This window comes from Alligator sinensis, unplaced genomic scaffold (genome assembly GCF_000455745.1).
Source record: "Alligator sinensis unplaced genomic scaffold, ASM45574v1 scaffold175_1, whole genome shotgun sequence".
NCBI lineage: Eukaryota > Metazoa > Chordata > Crocodylia > Alligatoridae > Alligator > Alligator sinensis.
Genome location: NW_005842536.1, coordinates 556,572 through 563,976, shown reverse-complemented (window position 1 = coordinate 563,976; position 7,405 = coordinate 556,572). Strand labels below are relative to the sequence as shown.

General features: G+C 43.6%; 1 protein-coding gene and 1 long non-coding RNA gene across 9 annotated transcripts in view; one reads left to right on the top strand and one right to left on the bottom strand.

Annotated features, from left to right (window-relative positions):
• Positions 1–7,405, top strand: part of SLC1A3 (solute carrier family 1 member 3) — a 102,200-nt gene that overhangs the window by 28,058 nt on the left and 66,737 nt on the right. The gene's annotated exons all lie outside the window — the stretch shown is intronic.
• LOC102387871 overlaps positions 1–7,405 on the bottom strand; it is a 60,282-nt gene that overhangs the window by 45,968 nt on the left and 6,909 nt on the right. For 3 of the 4 annotated variants that reach the window (XR_001358669.1, XR_324772.3, XR_324774.3), the window contains exon 1: positions 7,082–7,197. The exons of the other annotated variant lie outside the window; for it this stretch is intronic. This is a non-coding gene — a long non-coding RNA (uncharacterized LOC102387871). Of the gene's footprint in view, positions 1–7,081; positions 7,198–7,405 lie in introns of those variants that run through there. 4 annotated transcript variants of the gene reach the window in all.

Here is a 7,405-nt window from a genome sequence, read left to right as displayed (position 1 = left end):
TTCCCTGCCCCAGAGGCTCCAAGCTGGCTGGGCACAGCTGGGGAAGGTATTTCTAAATGCAGAAAATAAAAAGTTTTCTTGGCTTCAGCGCACAGCTGCCTGGAGGACTTGGATGAATCATTGCAGGAGAAAATCCCTCTCAATCCTTATATTTCTACTAAGTGTATGAGAGGGAGAAGGAGAGAGAAGCTGGGGCTGAAACAGTAAAACAAGAAATTTGGAAGAAAATCCCAGGCAATGATATAAACTTCCTTGCATTCAAACGTATGAACAGAGAAGTAAGATAAGATATTCAGCACTCACCACAGACCAAGACAGACTCCACAGCCTGAGCAGGAGTTTCTGTGGCAATAGAAATCAGAAATGGAGTTCTCAGCTCTGTGCCTTCTTAAAGAACTTCATCTCACCAACTCATTATTTTTGCTGACTTTTTACTTTCAAGCTCTGCTAGCCTCTATAATCCTGTTTAGTTCCCTGTTTTTCAGGAACGACATTAATACCACCATATTTGAAAGAGCTGGCTAAAAGGGAAGTCTGTCTTTCTAGTCCCCATTATCACAATGTCTGAATGTATCACAGACCTCAGTGTGAGGAAAGGCAAAACTTTCCTTTTTTCTCTGAAGAAAAATTTTTAAATACATAATAGTTCCTTAACCGGGATGGAGACAAAAGCAGAAACTCCATACAGTCCTTAATGTCCAGAATTTATTCTCCAAAGAAGTGGGTGGGAAACCCTACAGAAAGTAATAAACAGTACAATAATTGTGTAAAAGTATTCTCATGTGAAAATGTACACATACGTATGCAGGGAAATATACTTGTAAAATATATATAATGTTACTTTGGGAATATGGACTTTATATGTGGTATCGGTATGCATAGGAAATATTGCATACAGAAGATAGTATTTAATGCAAACATTTTATCTAAATAGTAGTTTTGTAAATTGTTGGTGTAATTCTATAACACATAGATGTGTGGGGGCTTTAGGGGACAAAACTGTTATACCCAGGTAAGTAGTCTGGGTTTATCTAGTTTATAAATGACAAGCTATTCTTTTAGTTATAGTGCAGTGTAATTTTAGATTAAGGTCACTGATGTTTTTATTTGTTTTGCACATTACTGGCAAAAAATGGCAAGAAGCTAGTGTTTCTCCAAGCAGTCTTGGGAACATCTAATCAAAGCTAAATTCCATTCTATGGACCAAAATCTATCCTCCATTTGCAGATGCAAACATAAAATAACTCCACTAAAGTCACAAGAGAGTAACACTGGGTACCATGCTTCTTATTTTCTATATGTTGTTTGGCCACACTGCAAATATAAGATTTTATCTGGCGAGTCAAAACATGGTGATGCATTTCCTTGGTGGTGTTAATAATCTGATGTTAAGCTGAATAAATTCCTTTGCTTTTTGTAGTCTTGGGAAATTGTCTCCAGAATGTAATGTTATACATGTGTGACCAAAATATTCACATGTGTACACAGTCCCATGAAACGTGTGTGGTGACCTACTAGCCTAGAAACCACCAGAACAGATTGGAATTGTTTAAATATTGCTTCCTTCTTGAACTAATCTTTCCCTCAAACAATCACAGCATAGAAAATATATTAGAAAGAATGAAGCTTACAACTTTGTGCTTTCATGACCTGTGAAAGAACACTGGACAAGAAGAAATCACGACAAAAATCAGGCTATAAATATTTGGTTGTTGTAACTTGATGGCAAGTTTACAACTAGTATTTTGGAAAGTATTCCTTTGACTGCTTCCAGGTCTTCCTACTTCTGTTATATATGCCTAAAATGATTTAAATGTCAGGTTAGAAGAGATCTAAGGAGATGGTCTACCGTATCTATCTCCTATGTACCAGGAGAATGCCTTTGCTATCAGGCTGTGGAGTAGAGGTGTAAGTACTTTCCATCCGTACTGTTGAAGCTGGACCACCAGGACAGCCAGGAATATGAGAGTCATAGGGACAGCAACAAAGAAAGCAAGAAAGAGGCAATCTGCCTCTGTAGGTTATGATACTGTCATGGGGGAGGGGGATCTGGGTTTGGGTCTCTGTTCCTAGCTCTGTTTGGTGTGGAACAATTAAAAGGCACTGACTGGAAAACAAAAAATAACCCTAGCAGCCAGAGCCAGAATCCAGGCCTCCTTTCCCTCAGGGGACTGCCCCACCTACTGGCTACTAGGGGTGTACAAAGCAGGCCCTATTCGATTCTGATTTGGCCTGAATCGGGGCGGTGATTCGATTCATTGATTCGGATCACTGTCCCTGATTCAATGCAGCCGAATCTGAAGATTCAATGCTGATTCAGAGAATCAGCAATTCGGACACAGACACAGCTATAAAAGTTTTTTCTATATACCTTAAGGTAGTAGGCACGGCTCGTGATCGCTGTGGTGCTGGGGCACGTGGAGTGTCCCACAGGCCTCCATGTGCTCAGTGGCGAACCCAGAAGTGAACCAGAAGTACTTCCAGTACACTTCTGGGTCTGCTAGGGAGTGCACTGGGGGACCCCCCATGCCTCCCTGACTTGATGTTTGGCTGTAGGGGGACCCTGGGTATCCCCCCAGACCCAAGCAGCACCAGTCATTGAGCCTGGGGGCCACAAGGACGGGGGGCCCTGCACACTCCCTGGTGGACCCGGAAGTGCTTCTGGTCCAGTTCCAGGTCTGCTGCTAAGTGCGCTGGGGAGCCCTCCATGCTTCTGTGGGACACTCCATGTGCCCCACCATCTCAGCATTCATGAGCCCCTGATACACAGAGGTATGTAGAAAAAACATTTAAAGCTGTGTCTATGTCTGAATCGCCAAATCGATTCAGAGGGTTCCGATTCAATTCGGAGAGATTAAAGGGTCCTCCATTTCGATTCAGATTTGGAGATTCGGCCACTGAATCAGGTCAAATCTCCATTGAATTGAATCAGGGACCAAAGCTTCACACAGCCCTACTGGCTACAGAGGTAGGCTAGTCTTGCTTTTGCACTTTTGGCTATCCAGTGGTCTTGCTATCACAGGTATGAAAGGTGCCCTCACCTAACCTATTCTGTATCTCTAATGTTCTGGGCAAGTGCCCAAACCACTAGGATGTTGGGCAAAAGGTAGGTAACAACAACCAGTTTTCAGCATTCTGCTGAGTTATAGCTTTTATCCACCCTGAATTTTGGGAGCTTAGACAGAGGTTGACAGCCTACCATGGACAATCTGAATCACAGTAGAGCTTAAGCAGGAATTAGCCATGATGATGCCCTTCAGCCTGAAGATAGTCTTGCCAGAGGAGACAAGGTGAGGAATGGAAGAAAAGTTACAGAGAGATTAAATGAGTTTCTTACGGTTTCCTAGAAGGTCAGTGGCACAGCTGGGAAAAGAACATGAATCTCCTGAGTCTCATTCCAGTGCTCTATCCACTAAATGATAATGTCTCTTCAAATTATTGTTATTACTAGCAACAAAGTCACTGAAATGAAAAGAAATGTTAATTAAGGAACAGGCCCCTCAGCAGTGGTGGCAGTCCCTTGATACAGGAATGAGAGTCTTCCAGTAAATAGAGAAGTCATTGGTGAGTTCATAGATGACCGAGGAGGCCAGCCCAAGATCTGCATATTTGACTGCACACATGGGAAATAGTTCCAGGAGGAAGGCACATATCCTGGTGATGTCTCTTCTCAGCTCTTTCCCTTGTCTCTCTTGTCTATCCACCTACTTAGTAAGGCAAGTTTGCTCGAAATGATCAGTGCCTTGTGTTACATCACATCACCACCAGGGATGATTCAGTGCTTCAGTCTCCCAGGTTTTGATATTAAAAAAATCACAATTCTTCAGACTAGCCTTCAAGATATCCTTGAATTTCTTTTTCTGGTCACCGCTATAGAGGTGGGTGTCAGTAAGTTGGGAGCATAGGACCTGTTTTGAGAGCTGGTTGTCAGGCATCCTTATGACATGTCCTGTCCAATGGTGCTGGTGTGGTATAAACACAGCTTCAATGCTGGTGGTGTTTGCTTGAGCCAAAACACTGCTATTCTTCTGTCCTTCCAACTGATATGGAGAATTTTCCAAAAACATTGCTGGTAGTAACATTCCAAAGCCTTTGGGTATTTCCAACATCTCATCCAAATTTCACACCTACTCAACAGAGTAGGGATGACAACAGATTGGAAAAAAGAAATTTGGTTTGGGTCCTAATGTCACGATCACAAAAGACTCAAAATTTCAGAGGCATCCAAAGGCAGCTGTAGTAGATTTTTATCTGATGCTGACTATTGTCATCTACCTTTACTTTTTGGGAAAGTTGGCTACCCAGGTAGGGGAAACGCTCAATGTTCTCCAAAGATTGCCCACTAATTGTAAGATGTGGAGGAGCAGCTGGTGAGTTTGGGGTGGGTTGGTAAGGTATTTTGATTTTATGAACCTGATAGTAGGTCCAAGCATTTCATATGCTTCACAGAAACAATCCAAACTGACCAGGAGTTCTTCAATTGAGTGGTTAAAGACAATACAATCATCAGAATGACAATCAAGGCAGTTAATCAATGGCGCTGAGGGAGTTGGTTGATGTCATTGCAGAGCTGCTAGCCATTACCTTTAAAAACTTGCAGTGATTGGAAGAGGTTCCAGATTATTTGAAAAGGGCCAATATAGTGCCCATCTTCATGAAAGGAAAGGAGGATGATCCAGGAAACTAGACCAGTCAGCCTCACCTCAGTCCCTGGAAAAATCATGGAGTAGGTCAAGGACCATTTCTAAGTACTTGGAGGAGAAGGAGGTGATTAGGAACAGTCAGCAGGTCCAAGTCATGCCTGACCAACCTGACTGCCTTCTATAATGAGAGGACTGGCTCTCTGGATGTAGAGAGAGTAGTGGACATAATATACCTTGACTTTAGCAAGGTTTTTGATACAGCACAACATTCTCTCTCACCAGCAAGCTAAGGAAGTATGGGTTGGATAAATGGACTGTAAGGTGGATGGAAAAGTGGCTGGATCATCAGGCTCAAAGGGTAGTAATAAATGGCTCAATGTCTAGTTGGCAGCTGGTATCAAGTGGAGTGCCTCAGGGGTAAGTCCTGGGGCTGGTTTTTTTCTATGTCTTCATCAATGATCTGGAATATGGGATGGAGTGCACCCTCAGCAAGTTGCAGATTACTCAGCAAGTGCAAACTGGATGGAGTAGTAGTTATGCTGGAGGGTAAGGATAGGGTTCAGAGAGACCTAGACAAATTGGAGGACTGGACCAGAAGAAATCTAATGAGGCTCAGTAAGGACAAGTGCAAAGTTCTGCACTTAGGAGAGAACAACCCCATACATTGTTAAAGGCTAGGGACCGACTGGCTAAACAGCATCTCTACAGAAAAGGGACCTGGGGGTTGTAATGGGCAATAAGCTAAGTATGGGCCAATAGTGTGCCCTTGTTGTGAAGAAGGCTAACAGCATATTGAGTTGCATTAGAAGAAGTACTGCCAGCAGATTGAGGGAAGTGATGATTCCCTTCTATTTGGCACTGGTGAGGCCACATCTGGAGTACCGTGTCCAATTTTGGGCCCCCAACTACAGAAAGAACATGGACAAATTGGAGAGAGTCCAGCGGAGGATGGAAAATGGTTAGAAGGACAGAGAATATGACTTATGGTGAGTGAACTGGGTTTATTTAGTCTGGAGAAGAGAATACCGAGGGGGGATTAATAGCAGCCTTCAACTACCTGAAGGGTGGTTTGAAAGAGGATGGAGCTAGACTGTTCTCAGTGGTGGCAGATGAGAGAACAAGGAGCAATGGTCTCAAGTTGCAGCAAGGAAAGTTTAGGTTAGATATTAGGAAAAACCTCTCTCATGAGGAGAGTAGTCAAGCACTGGAACAGGCTACCCATAGATGTTGCGGAAACTCCATCCTTAGAGGTTTTTAAGGCCCAGGTAGACAAGAAAGCCTTGGCTGGGATGAAATACTTGGGGATGGTCCTGCTTTGAGCAGGGAGTTGGATTAGATGACCTTCTGAGGTCCCTTCCAACCCTAATTTTCTATGATGGAACTCATCACAAGACTGTACTATCAACAAGGGACCTTGGCATTCACAGCAGCTGGTTTCAGCAAGCAATTTGCCCTAAGGATGTATTCTGTCTGGAGGTCTTTTTGACATGCACACAGTAGAACAAGGCCACCCCTGCAAGGATTTGACAAAGTAGAAGGAGAATGAATTTCCATTGATGGACACCTTGTAACAAACCTCAAATATGCTATACCTCTTTGCTGCAATCACTGATGGGATGCATAAATACTAGAATCAGCAGAAATAGTTGATGAGGAATACAGTCTGTTCCTGCATGTGGTGAAATCTAAACGCATGTACATTGACTTGATTTATAAGAACAGGATACAAGCAAACACCGCTATTAATGGTTAAATTGCAAATTCAGTTATCTGGAATCATATACATCCAACCAAGAATTCTGTTCCAAAGAAAAAAGGGGTAAAGCAGCAAAAGGTGGCTCAACCCTTATGGAAGTTCGGAAAAACCATGGTAGCTTAACATTTTTACCACAGCAATTTATAGGTGTGAATCACAGGATATTGATGCTGCTGTGTGACAGGTCTGGGTTTCATTACCCATTTCCTTTCCAAATTCCCCAGCCTACTTTGCCTCCTGCTTCTCACCTGCCATGACTTGATGGTAATCTGTATGTATTCAAAGGAAGACTGCCCTTGAGACTGGGGTAGTCCTTTCTTCAGTGCCTTAGGGCTTTTATCATGGCCTGCTTGCTACACCTATGCTTTGCTGATGACCATCTCTCATGCTCCCTTTTTCTCTACACAAAAATCAGCATTGGGTTCCTTAGGTCCCAACCATTGTTCAAGCTTCAGCCTTTTGGGCTTTAACCCCTTTTCCTTTAGATAAGACCCCTTGGCTCAGGGTCCACTATTTCAGGCCCTCGCTCTCTGGGTCTTAGCTCTGCAGTGGAGGGGTCCTGCCAGGTACCCCACTCATGGCTTCCTCCACCCTTACAGCCACTCCCAGTCCTCTGGGTTTTTTTGTTTGTTTTTTTTTACTTATTTCTAAAACAAAGAATCAGAACAAAAGGGTTGATTACCTTATTGCAAGCTACTTCTAACAATCCAGGGTTACAGCAAGGGTCACTACTGTCTGAGGTTCCTTCCCAGCTTCCAGGAGTTCCTCTCACTCCCACATCCACCACCTCCAGGCTAGAACTTTCCTCCCCTCCTAGCTCAGAGCCTGGGCTTGCATGCCTAAACCATGCCTTCATTTGGCACCTGGCCACTGCCCCAAGGGAAAGGGAGCTGTCCAGGTGTTCCTACTTAGCTTAACAGGCTGCCTGGCTCCTCCTGCTTTGCAGCCTTTCCCAGCTTCTTATCTGCTCATGACCTCCATTCTTGGGTCTCTTTTGAGCTTTCCA